Below are 14503 nucleotides of genomic sequence, written 5' to 3' on the forward strand. Positions count from 1 at the left end.
CAATAGAAACCCGTTATTTTCGATAAGGAAGTAACGAATTTGAATCGGCTAGCGGGAAGATTGCTAAATCTTACTGTCTTGGCAATTGAGGTATCGTTTGCTACCGAAAAAACGTCCACATAGCTAGAAAGAACCAAACTATTTTAATTCAGAACAATAATCAAATGATGTGATCCTCAGAGTCCCTTTAGAGAGGAGGCATAATTTAGGAGGAGGGCTTTTAAACAAGCAACAATTTTGTCATTCTTACTGACTGAAGATTTCAACGAAAACAAGAAATCGTCAGTATTTTGACAGAATATTTTAGGGCCACTCGCTATATTAACGTGGGTCATAAAAGAATGACATATTCTTACCCTTTAACATTCACTGTTTCTCCATCTGCGTCACACGTCCACTGTTCACATGGTGACGACAGATTTGTTGTTTCCCCGTTCTCCAGGATTAAACTGCGGTAGTAACAACGACCTAGAACAAAACAATGATTTGAATTGCCGCATGGTTGCAGTAATAGCTGGTAGTGAATTTGACGACGCAAGTGATGAACGTTTCTAAAAAAAATAAATATATGACGTCTAGAATTACGTACAAATGGGAGCGTTATGTTCGGGGTCCTTGAAATTTTAGGATGGGTATTGCCTGCGTTAATCCAGCAAAAAATCAGCGCTCCCCTGGGCCTTTTGATAGTAGGCAGAACCATATATTGACACGTTGGCGTTTGAAATGTTGCTGTACTTTCGCAATTACTCTATTCTACATACATGCACTATAGTATTTTTCTTTTCCGTTATGGCTTATCGTTTTTTTAAGCCTATAATCTGTATTATATGGTTTTCCATCGCCTGGTTATTTACTCTCTGGTGCTTAATTATTTTACCATGTTATACCTAGCCTGTTTATTGTTCCTTTGCTTGTTATAGCTGTTCCTTATAGATGTTTTTACATGTATACATGTTTTATACATGTTCCCCCTTCCCCATATAGTACCCCTCGAGAGGGCCTTTAGTGGTATCTTGAATAACTAAAATAAATTATGTCTACAGCGCTCGACATGAGGCTACCATCCTATACGTTAGTGTTGTATTTTCATCAGTGGAGGCTATTTTTAGCACACGATTTTCTCCTAAAGTTCATGTTACCGGATAGAAAATAGAGGAGAAGGGCGCAGTGAGTTGTATCTACGAAGCATGGCTACATCAGTTTTCTGTTTTATACTGCTGATGTTGATGTCTCGCCACTAAGACAGACTTAATCTTTATGTGTGTTTATGTGGCAGTGTGCGCGTGTGTGCTTTGGTATGGGCAATGGGGGTGCCATACGCACCTTCCGCTATCTGAAGTGATTCGTCAGAAATATCAGTCTGTTCTTCCTCCGCATCTTCTGCAGTAGTGAGAATGGCGAAGGTGATGCACAACCAAAGAATCACTGGAAATGTTTTTCCTCGAATGCCAAGCCCCCTTTCCTGAAAAAAAAGCTATATTTACCGTCATGTGCAACGCAAAACAAACCAAAAAAGGCTGGATATAAAAATTGATCGTAGGATACAGGTTGTGCGTTCAGTAAAATATGTTTGCTAGGAAGTTGATGCGAAATGCTTGGTTAGAACCAGGCACCATATGATAACACACAGGAAATAGCTTGTTACTGTAGTTTTGTGTTACGTGTTGTCTATGCTGCGCCCTGTGCTAATTATGTATTGCCTGTAAAGCCAGTCACTGCTGATTTGGCAGCCCGGTTTTAATATGCTTTCCGCTTGTATACACTGATACAAGACATTTCTGCATGATTACTGTCAAAAGGTAGAAATGAAACGAGCTAAAAAAGTGTCACCTGATATGTTTTAAAGTTAGCCGTGCCTGCAAGTAGAAGTCATGAGAAATAATACAGCTAACAAGAACAACAATGAACTCGGACCAAACCATACCACCGTGGTAATGACGTAATATTTACTAGGGCGAAGAACCAAGCGATGATGCCTCGCCGATAAATACTACACGTACGAGAAAAAAAATACCATACATTCTTATGTTGAAACGTGCGCCGCTCGTATTACAAAAATAACTAGGATGCAATTAATTGAAAGATATGGGAGTCACAAATATATAGCCAAGCAAAAACGGACCTCAAGAAAAATGCGACAGACAAGTGGGTGGTGCCTTGTTGAAGGCTAATGAACTCAAAACATATTATGGGTCAAAAAGCTACAAGCAGTACGAAAGGGTCAATGGTGTATAGATATATTTAAACAATGACAAATTACCGTCAAAGTCTTCTGTTTTGTCTTGAAGCAACGAAAACTCCAGATTAATTTTTTGCAGCTCTTGTTGAGAAGTATGCACTACTGAAGATTTCCTCAACCAGCTCTCTACCTATAATCACTACGTGTCCTGCCAGGAACCAAGCCGTTTGATTTGCCGTATTATGAAGTTTTACAGGCAATGCAACATTGGTAATACTCTGGGATTATCTACAGGATCCCCCAAACTACTGAAAATAATGATTTCACGATCTTTGAATTTATTTTCGTAATTATATTTCAGAAATCTAAGTTCAAGAAGTTGAAAAATTATGCGGATGGGAATTCAATCTGCAGGTTTCTAAATGTAAGTTTAGCATGCTGCTATTTCGAGTACGAGCGGAGAATCTAATAAAATGCCGCATTCGTTGTCCACTGAGCTTCGCTGACCTTCGACTGCGATGCCATGTGAACAACAGTATATTAAAGTCAGCGAATAGTGCTGCATGGCTATGCGTCGGTTTGTAGATTCACTTTATAGAGTGGTGTTATGTGAAAAAATAGCTGTATCATATGCAACTGTGTCACAACTTGCGTACATTTACGAGGCATTTACCTAATACGGTTGCTATAAAAAACTGGTTGTCCTGAACGGAAAGAAAAATCAAAATTGGAAGTTGAGAAACTCAGAAGTTACAGAATCTGTTTTTTTTTTTGCGTACAATTTCGCCACTGGTGACAGAAAACTATTAAAGTATTGAAGTTGCTCGTAATGAGCTTGCTATTCTACCCGAGCGAAGACACGAAACAGATGAAAAATTATAGAAAGCGCCTACCCAGTTTTGTGAAATCGGGAATCGCATCCTGTTCCCTGGTTCCGTTCTAACCTTGGACCGGCACTTCGGTGATAGTCTGTCCTTGCGTCTTGGCGAGTGCCTATTTCCAGAGGTCGCAAGCTTTTATAGGGCCAAATTTTTTCTTCATTTATCTTGGTTTTGTGATTCGAAATAATTCCTGTTTTCTTTGTTGGCCCCGTCTATGTTGCCGTCCTTTTAATTTGCTATTCATTTTAAGTGATTCACGATGCTTTGACAAGCGAAAGGTGCAAAATATCATTAAGGTACGCTGCACCTTAAGACTGTTTTCTAAGTTATTGACGTCAACGGCCACTGTTTTGTGCCTGCTGCATTTCCTATTTATTCTAATTTATTCGGTAATGAACTGAAAAGATCAACAAGACAGAAAATCGTTGAGGTGCGTCCGCTGTAAATACCATGTGGGTGCCTTGGAGGTCAAGGGCCGCCTTTTTTGCCTTGAGTGGTTTTGAGTGGGATACAGCGCAACACAAGGCCATGGTTCACACAGTTTATTTTGGGAACGCCCAATACAATATCACCTGTATAGGCTTTAAAACATCTTGAGTAATTAGTGTATATAATAATTTGAATAATTAATAAAAATAATCATAGAAATGGCAAGCACCAGATACCTTGAGCAGGGAGCGTTTTGAAGCGAAAAACTTTACTACGCCCGGTAAAGCAGTCGTCGCGTAGGCCGGAGAATGACCTCGAACGATCTTCAGTCCAACCACTATAGCCGTGTATGACCATATGTGGTACACTTATGTTGTCGAATCCTTGACCCCTGACCTTGACCCAGTACCTTTGACCTTTGACCTTGGGCAACCTTTGGGCTGACCTTTGACCTTAAGAACATAGAATGGGGTGATGTGAAGCCAAGTGATGACACCCGATGGGGATGTCGTAAGACCATGTGATACCACGTCATAGCCACGTGGTCGTGTGGGTATATTTAGAACGGCTGTCGCGAGCGTGTGGCGGAGCTGGCATGGACGAGCCTCAGAGGCTTAGCAAGCGTGCTTGCTTTTCGCTGAATTCCAGGGTTAGCCAACTTAAGTGACTGCCATTTTTTACTAGGTGGTTGACAATGCTGGGTATGGACGTGAGCTTTGAAGACGGTACCGCCATATGATCGCCGGTGCCTTAAAGATGAAAATAATTCAAGGACTTCATATCGATTCGATGAAAACCATGCGGCCATCGCGCAGAGAACACAGCTAATAATAATAATAATAATAATAATAATAATAATAATAATAATAATAATAATAATAATAATAATAATAATAATAATATAATAATAATAATAATAATAATAATAATAATAATAATAATAATAATAATAATAATAATAATAATAATATAATAATAATAATAATAATAATAATAATAATAATAACTGGTTTTTCGGGGAAAGGAAATGACGCAGTATCTGTCTCATATATCGTTCGACACCTGAAACGCGCTGGAAGGGAAGGGATAAAGGAGGGAGTGAAAGAAGAAAGGAAGAAGAAAGAAAGAAGTACCGTATTGGAGGGCTGGGGAGTAATTTCGACCTCCTGGGGATCTTTAACGTGCACTGCCATCGCACAGCACACGGCTTGTTTTTTTTTTTTGCTACCAGATGAAAGTACATCGATTGGAATAAAATGGTTAAATATATGATAATACCTAAGGCTCTCTGGCAAAAGGAAACACATCCTGGATATAATTCCTACTACATTTGGAAGTTTAGTTATGAGATTACTGATATAGTTTTCCTAGAGCATGTTCTCATCAATTACGATACCAAGGCTTTTTATTGAAAGAACAATTTTGTTGTTGTGGCTGTGTGTTTGGTTTAGTGGCGCATTAGTATCTGAGACTATCATGAGCCAAACTAAAGGTATAGAAAAATTAGTTTTTTGTAAGATTATATAAAAAATTGTAAAGCTACGGTAGTGTGAATGGCCTAAAGAGTTGTTTCGTACCATTATGTGGGTAAAGAGCAATTTTTTCTTAACATTTCGAATGAATCTCGAGGCTCCCAACCAATGAAATTGACACCTCAGTCTTTTTTTTTCAGGAATGAGGAAACGAATAAGGTGTATCAAATAAAAGTGAGGCGCTGGTCTATGATCTACCGTCTATCAAGAAAACCAGCTTCTGTTAAAAAGGTAAAAACACGAGGTATGTCAACAATTACTTGACCTCCAAAGAGCAGAAATGGATATAAGCGTTGTGTTCATTATAAAATTGACTAAAATACTCTTTTTTAGTTTTTCGAGCTTTGAGCATGACAGTAAAATATGATTTATAGTGAGCTCGTCTCCACATCTTTCACAAAGAGGTTTGTCTTGCTTCGTTAGTTGGAAGTTATGTGTCATGTGCGCGTGTCCTATGCAGAGGCGACATTAAATTACTTCTATAAACAATTTCTGGTGTGTACAGGTCTTCCATTACGCGAGGACCGGCTTTACAAAGTGCAGCTTGTTATTTATTTCATTATCCCAAGTTGTCTGCCATTTAGCATTTATTATATTATGTATTAATTTTATGCAGTCTCTATGGGGTATGCTGACTTTTTTATTTCATGACTGTGGGCTTCTGCAGCAAAGATGTCTGCTCTTTCATTTCCATCTATTCCAACATGGCTCGGCACCCAGCAAAATATTAGTTTGTGTCCCTTCGTTTTGACTTTTTCTATGTTGGTAGTATGTTTCCTACTAAGGGTTCGACTGCATTTTTGTAGTGTAGTGCCGCGATCGCGCTAAGTTAATTTTCGTAGATTATGCTGTTCTTAATGCTGTTTTTTATTATTCTCTCTACAGCTATTGAGGCTGCGCAACATTCGTCAGTAAAAATGAATGTACAGTTATGAAGCCTTACTGTTTTTTGCCAGTTTCCTTGTATAACCGCGCTTCCAACATACGGTGCTGTTTTTGAGCCATCAGTGTAAAATTCTATGTAGTTCGCATATTTTTCTCGTAGTGTCCGCTATTCCTGTAATGTATGCTCGTGTAGTGTTTTTTTCTTCCGAAAGTGTGTTAATGTAAAGTCACATAAAGAGGGAAGGCAGTAGCATGGGGGCAGTGGGTCGTGCCTAGAGGCGACATCAGGAAGGGTATCTAGTATTTTCAAGTTTTGGCAAATATCCTCGAAGCGGAGAAGCAAAGGTCTGATTGACTGGGGTTTGTTGTTGAACAGTGTCCTGGGGGGGCACTTGGTAACTATGGGATAAAAGATGTTCTGGGAGTCAACGGATCTTTAGGAGATATGTGCATGCGAGCATAGTTCTTCTGCAGCAAGAGAGGGTTCATTGATTTCGACATAGAGACTATTTATGGGCGATGTTCTGTATCCTCCAGTTGAAAGATGTAAGCTAAGGTTATGCAATGGGTCCAGTCGCTTTAGATAGGGTAGCCTCGCGGACCCATACACAACGCGTCCATAGTCTAGGGTAGAGCGTACTGCAGACCTATAGATTTCTCGAAGACATGTTCTATCAGATCCCCAGCGTTTTCGTGACAGTACATTTAGTATATTCAGGGATCGGGAAGCTTCTTTCTTTTTGATTATGTTTGTTTGGAACGGATCTGAGTTTCTTGTCAAACGCTATGTCATAAAATTTTTGTTCTTGTTTTACTGGAAGTATAATTTCATTTAGGTGCAGGGCGGGATCAATCTGTAAACCTCGTTTAAGTGAGAACAGAACAGCAACTGTTTTTGTGGGGAGAACTTGAACCCATTTTTGTCTGCCCAAACCACAAGTCTGTTTAATGTTAGTTGTATCTGTCGCTCACAGGTTGATAGGCTGGAGGATGTGCACGCTATTTGAAGGTCATCAACATATAGAGAATACATAATAGACTTTGGAATTACCTTAGCTATGAAATTTATTTTCAGGACAAACAGGGGAGTACTAAAATACACCCCTGCGGTAACCCATTCTCCTGAAGGAATTTTTTGGAAAGGGTGAAACCTAGGCGTACATGGAATGAGCGCTCAGACAGAAAATCTTCTACAAAGTTCAGCATCTTCCACGGATCCCTAGGTCTGCTAGGTCATGAAGAATCGCAAACCTCCAGGTGGTATCATAAGCCTTCTCCATATCAAAGATTACTGCTAGACAGTGTTGTTTATGTATAATTATTCTCTAGCCACAGGCTCTGCGAGTGGTCTGGGCAGGTGCCGAAGCCTGGTGTGGTGTGCTGCGCTCACGCACCACATCACCGAAATTTGTTTTTGTGTTGAAGGAGATTGTGCTTGTTTGTGTGTATCGCCTTCTTGCTTCTATGAAAGAAATGTTTTCAGTAGTTTTCAGTGTGATTATTTCTTTTTCCTTCTTCCAAGACGGACACGCCCTGGAGTATACAGCATGGTCTCCTGCACAGTTTGCGCACCGTGGGGCGCCGTCACAGTCATCAGAAGATTGATCTTTTGAAGCGCATTTCGGACAAGTTTTTCGACCACGGCAACTCTGTGAACCGTGACCGAACTTTTGGCAGTTAAAGCATCATCGAGAGTTAGGAATGTAGGGTCTCACACTTATTTCTAGATAACCCACTTCAATTGAGTCTGGGAGAGTACTCTGTACAAATCTTAAAACTAAGTGTTTTGTTGCGATTTTTTCGGCGTGCTTTCCTACTTTGATCCTGTGGACATCAACGACGTTTTGTTCATCAAGGCCTTCTTTGATTTCTTGTTCAGTGTGGAGGAACCTATTCTCTGAAATTACACCACGGACTGTATTGAGGAATCGGTGAGCAGTGATGGAGACAGGTATGCCACCCATGGACACAATGTTAGAAAGTTTTGAGTGTTGGACGCAATATCAGAGTTCGAGGAAGAGGTCTCCACTGATCATTTTTGTAATCTTGTAGCCTAAGACCAAGGCACCCGTTAAGAATTTTTCTAGAATGAATGGGGATATTATTCTAGCAGATTTCTCTGTTTGTCCGCTATGAATCATCTGAAACTTAGGGAAACTTTGCTTCTTTTTTTTGCATGACATTTTGAGTTACCCCGGCTCGCCCTTTTTTGAGAGGGCGATCAGTTGCTGAGAGAAGGTTAGCCATAGAATAATTGTGCTTTTCGGCTACGGGGCCACCCACCCACCATGGAGCCCAACTTGCAACTTGGGGACGGGACAGGAACTTGCAAGCAAGTCCTGCCCATGCCAGCTGTACACCCCAACTAAAACCCAATATGACGCAACTCAGGGTTGTTGGCCACACGAGGTTATCCCTCGCCGCCAGGAAAAAGGAAAACAACGAAGTGAGTAGGAGACAGAAGAGGTGTGAGAAAGGGGCGGGAAATAATAATAATAATTGGTTTTGGGGGAGAGGAAATGGCGCAGTATCTGTCTCATATATCGCTGGACACCTGAACCGCGCTGTAAGGGAAGGGATAAAGGAGGGAGTGAAAGAACAAAGGAAGAATGAGGTGCCCTAGTGGAGGGCTCCGGAATAATTTCGACCACCTGGGGAACTTTAACATGCACTGACATCGCACAGCACACGGGCGCCTTAGCGTTTTTCCTCCATAAAAACGCAGCCGCCGCGGTCGGGTTTGAACCCGGGAACTCCGGGGTGGGTAGGAAAGTGAAAGATAGAGGGGAGGATAGGAAAAGCAGACTGCCGATTTACCCCGGTCGGGTCAGGCTGGAGGTGCTGTTTACAGGAAGCGGGAGCCACCGTGATGTGTTGCCTCCGCCGAGGGGCCTTAAAGATCCATACGCACGGCATCAGCTCAACCACCAGGATCCCCTTTTCCCTAGACACGGTGATGCCACGCACGGATAAGCGCGGATGCTCGGGTACGTGGTAACGCACTTTTCACCATCATCCCCCCGCGGGGATGTCCCTTCGGATGTTCGGGAACCCGTGGTGTCGGAAGTCACCAACGTCTGCATGTAGCAGACGTTCCTGCGGGGAAAATATGGGAGGTGTGAGAAAACATTTTAAATTATTCTGCACTTCTCAGTGAATGACCTCTTACGCAATTGCTCTTAATGGACTGTTTCGGTCTTTCCTCTCCCTCAGTGTTGGTGACCACCGTCGCTGAAACCCTCCTCGAAAAAACAAAAGCTGGCATTTGACTAAAGCGGTCTGAAGGTGAGGGCTCCTAGGTCAAACCTGAATTTATGCCATATGTGCTAAATATGTCACACAGTCTGAAGGACGCGGCTAACAGGCACGGAGTGCCGCTGGTTTTTTCAGCCCCTATTAAGTTCTCAAATCTTGCACCCCGGATTTGTGGCGCTGAAGCCCCCGGATGCAAGATAAAGCATCAGACAACCTACGTCCGCTGCGTGGAAAGTGTGGTATACGAGACACCCCTGTCATGTGGGATGTCATATATAGGGCAAACGGGGCGAGGCATCAACGACCGCCTTATGGAGCGCGGCAAAAAGGTAGAAATGAATTGTGATAAACATGCCAATTTGGTTGTGGACGCTAGCATGCGTAAGTGCGAGGCTCGACTGGAAAAGACGAATATTTTTACAGAAGCAAGAGCATGCAGGCGAGGTTTGTGTAAGAAGCCTTTCACATAAAGAAAAAAAGCAGCCCTGTGAGTGAGCGATGGTTCGACCAACTTCTACGTGGTAGAGTTTGACTTTCTACGCGGACACGACAATGCGTTGCGACAAGTGTCAGCAACGATAGGGCACAGAAAGTTCAAAAGTGGGTGCAGCTCGACGCTATAAATACATGTGGTTCAATTTCGGAATAAACTGTTGTAAGTTCGGGCCTGTCCTTCATCTCCTCGTCTTTTTGCGGGCATCCTTTTAAAAACGCAAAATCAATCAGCCCGGCAATATACGTTACGAAACATTGCTCTAGGTTCCGTAATCTCTGTCAGCTATTTTCTTGACTGACACGTGGCTTTCGAAAGGTCTTTAGCTAAGAGGTCCCCCCCTGGCGTTCACAAATTGTTACAAATTAAAGCAATGCTGCATACCTCAAAGCTTCAGCTTTTCATCTTGGAGGGCTTCTCGCTTGGAGGCTACACATGCTTTAGTTTTTTAACGTAGGTTCGGGTTTTGCGACATAAATGTCTCTCGAAACATGTTTATTGGTCTTAGTGCCTAGATAAGAGGCCTGGACACGGAATCGGTACATTTTAAATGTTTCCTTCCGTTATTACGATATTGTGCCAGTCATGCTGTGGCCCCGCGAGCCAAGTTGTTGATTTAACATGGCCGTACAGATGCGGGCACATACCTCAAATGATATTTAAGAAGGATTCCTAAGCGGTGTCTGTTTCGCCCAAAGAGGGTAGATAGAATGACATTTCGAATGAAAATGTTGCCTTCTACGTCAAGCCTTCTTGTGACATTTCGGTGCAGAATCTTGGAAAAAAGAAATAGACAAAAAGGTGTTCGTTGTGCAGGCAAACAAAGCAAAATTAAAAACGTACTCTTAATTTTAATGCTTTTTTTTTTAAAACTCAGCAGCCCCAAGTACTGCGAGGTGAGCACGACGTCAGCCGTCTGTCTTATTTTACTCTCACCAGATCTGTTGAAAACCAGACATTTTTGCCCATATTTCGCCGCGTTGCCTTTAGTCTATTTTCTGCGAGCTTACTGCACCAACATTTGTACTCATTTTACAGCACAGCTGTTTGGTTTGGTTTATGGGGGTTTAACGCCCCAAAGCGACTCTGGCTATGAGAGACGCCGTAGTGAAGGGCTCCGGAAATTTCGACCACCTGGGGTTCTTTAACGTGCACTGACATCGCACAGTACGCGGGCCCCTAGAATTTCGCCTCCATCGAAATTCGACCGCCGCAGCCGGGATCGAACCCGCGTCTTTCGGGCCAGCAGCCGAGCGCCATAACCACTCAGCCACCGCGGCGGCTACAGCACAGCTGTATTCAGATGCGCAAATACACCTGTGCTTTCTTCATGAAAAACTTTTTGTTAATGTCGATTTATATACATCACAATGCAAACTTTTTGTCCTTGAAAGAGCTTCCGCAGCTACAGAACACACGGACTGGCTTTTAAAACAGCTCAAGCAGTACAAGTGGTTCAGCCACAGAATATACTGAAGACATGATTTAATGAAAACAGAAGGTTGTAGGCACTGGCATTAAGGCTACGGATAACAACGAGGGTCAAACTCACTGTATAAAGCATCCATTTACGCACAGGTACTAGTGGCAAAGGAACAACAGAGCTAGCTATTCTTGATTATGCAAGAACTGTGCTAGCAATTAAGCAGCCTTGTTTTTAAGCAACACCAAATGCTGATGCATCATGTGATGAATGAACCTGAGCTAAGACAGTGCACATGTTTCGTGAGCGGGTGTTATTATGGCTTTCCTATACTTTTCAAACAACTTAACAGCAGTCACGTACAATAGCGGTAGATTTCTTCCGGTGGCAGCTTCTGCTACACACATATTCTTGTTTTCCTTGCATCATCGACTTGGCCGTCGCTTTACATGCTGAAGCAAACCAACTTAGTTCTGATAATTGAATATCAAAATGAAGCAGTCACTCGGGTTGTTTTTTATTTGTGCTGCTTACCACAATATTATTGTAATCGAAGATAAAGAGGCAGGAACATGAAGGTTACGCACTTGGTGCCATACACTGATTTTTCTAACGGGAATGTAAGTTACGAGCTTACATTTAGTGCCAGTTGTGAAGTCATGGGAAATATCATCCTAATGAAATCTAAGGTTCGACGAAATCTCGTCTGGTGAACAAGACTTCCGTGTGGAAGTCGAGACGTCCTTCCATCTTGACAACACCTTTTGGTCGGCGCTTCGTTATTTTCGCCAATGTATTCACCCGACCAGACGAGATTTCGTCGAACCTTAGATTTCATCATGCTACGACAGTCGTATGGCCAGAATTTCATCACTCAAGTGCGCCAGTTCGTTTCGCTAACCGTCCGGCTTTCTGCGTTCAAGGCTCATCTAGAATTCAACCTCATATGCAAAGCCAGGAACCTAACCCCGCGGTCCCTCCGCTTGCTACGACCGGTCGATACGCCCTTCGGTCATAGCGTGGTGTCAAGAGCAGAACGACAGTTGCTTCAAGCCAGAATCCTGGAGTGCAAGGACTCAATAAGGCACCTTCAGAACCGAGTGAACTAGACTTCCGTGTGGAAGTCGAAACGTCCTTCCATCTTGACAACACCTTTTGGTCGGCGCTTCGTTATTTTCGCCAAATATCATCCTAAGATGTGCAATGGAGTAGATTGCAAGACGGACGAATGAATGAAATTGTTCCCGCAGTCTTCCATCTTATTTTGTGTTGCCTGGCCTACAGCTCATGAGCATCAATCGAGATCGACAATCGGAACTGATGAGTTGCCAAATCCTGTGCTGCAGTGCAAAACCACTAGGAAAATTTGTACTCTTTGTCACGATGAAACACTTTTAGCGGTGTTCAAACGAATGCTCAGTGCCATCAGCCCCTGTAGCACAGCTTGTCAGTAATACCTTGAGATATATAAAATTGACCACTGCAGCTCTTTAACTACCAATGTCGATGCCAATCAACTAACCCCTTGTTGCGATCACAGCAGCGACACTTGAAAAGTTTTTCGCGGCGTTGACGTTATACTCTCATACTTCCACCAGGAACACCCTGAACACAGCTTTGCGTCTAGGCCTCATTCTCCTTTCCTTTTTGGAAACACAGCTAACTTCGGAGCTGCAGGAGTTTATACGCTTTGCCAGCTAGCTGCGTAAGGATCGTCGAAAATTTATAGCAGCCAAGGTGATCGCCTAGTTCATATTGCTCTTTTTGCAATTAAGTCGAGACGCTCTGTCATGTGTAGTTTTCTACTGAGCCTGCATTGTACACGGATAGAACACACAATTTTGAATAAAATCGCAAACTAAGCTTACCTTTTGCCACACTAGTGAACTATCTATACCGGTATGGGCAGACGCATAGATACGAACTACGGTGAAGTCAGTACTTTGTACCCTTTGTGCGTTATATGCCTTATTTTTATGCTTCAAAACTCTGTATTTGTTTTCAGTGCGATCCTTTGAATTTTTATTTTACTTCATCAGTCTTCTCGCAGCTGGTCTCAGTTTCTATTCAAATCTGCCTCCACATCCTATATTTTACCTTTTTCGTCTTGTGCAGGCAGGCAGTTTGGCGACTTTGATGGCAGCTTCCCGCCTGTTTCGTCGTTTTTTTTTCAATTTTCTTGTTTCTGTCATCATGATTTGAAACCAATTACATCATTGGAAGCATCGAATACTCACAAACCAAACGATGATCTTCTGTCTAAACGAACACAGTAAGATTCGCCTTATAAATGTTGCCCTTAACTGCACGATGCCCTTTGCTGCCGCCAATGGTAATGTAAATCATACATCTGCGTCAAGAGGCTATTGACTTGAGAAAGTTCTGGTGGAACTCAACGGAAATAGACGGGAAAGCGCAGGAAAAAGATAGAGATAAAATGAAGCACGTGAACAACACGTGCGTTAAAGTTTGCGTTGGTTCTTGCACTGAACTTTTCATTCGCGTCGGTCACTTTCGCAGTTATTTTCGCCATGAAGAAAACTTTTGGTGTAGTGGAGGGTTAGTGGCGCATACGAAACTAATAATATCAAGGCAATGCACGTATATTCGTTTAGTAAATGTGAAGCTGCAATTCACCATTTTCAAAAATATAAAATACTCATAATCACCTGAAATGTGACTTAAGCAAATGAAAGATTAAAACGAATCTTAAAAATTAAATGCATGTTTGTGTTTTACGAGTGGATGATGGCAAAGTGAAAATCCCAAGAGCCATAATGCAATCGACTGAATCTTGATAATACATCACGTCGTCTTTCTAACTTCTGATATGATCATAATTACGTCATTTAGTACTCAAAACCTCTATTACACTGGTCGAAAGCAGGTGGATTCTGTGCAGGATAAAAAGTTATGAGGCTATCCTATATATCCCATATAAGACTAGCGACTAATGCCCAAACAAGAGTGGTTTACGTACATAAAATTTCTTCGTTATTTTATTACTGGCTTCGAAAGGTATAGTATATTGTGTTTTTTATCCTACTCAAATTCTAACTTCACCAAATTTCTTCAAATGATCGAGGGTAAAAAAGTCACATTTTGGCAAAAAAGAAATGAATGAAATACCGCTAAGGCAATGTAAAGACAAATTCAGCTAGAGCTCGAGGCCTAGAAGCCGTCACTCCTGTGGAAAAGCAAGGTCTGTTATCGGCGGATTTTTAGACGGATGTTAGATAAGGAAAGCTACACATGTCCCTTTGACTACGCTGAGCACGCCAATAGCCGCGTGGTATCAAACTGCAACTGCACGCGCTCTACTTGGAAGTGGGCCCCTCAGCTAGTGAAATAATTTCACTGAACACCAACTGCAAAGCGTGAATTTTTAACTTCTAGCACGCCAACAGAGTGATTCACTTTCTCTGG

The sequence above is a fragment of the Amblyomma americanum genome, chromosome 8 (assembly GCF_052857255.1).
Source record: "Amblyomma americanum isolate KBUSLIRL-KWMA chromosome 8, ASM5285725v1, whole genome shotgun sequence".
Classification (NCBI taxonomy): Eukaryota; Metazoa; Arthropoda; class Arachnida; order Ixodida; family Ixodidae; genus Amblyomma; species Amblyomma americanum.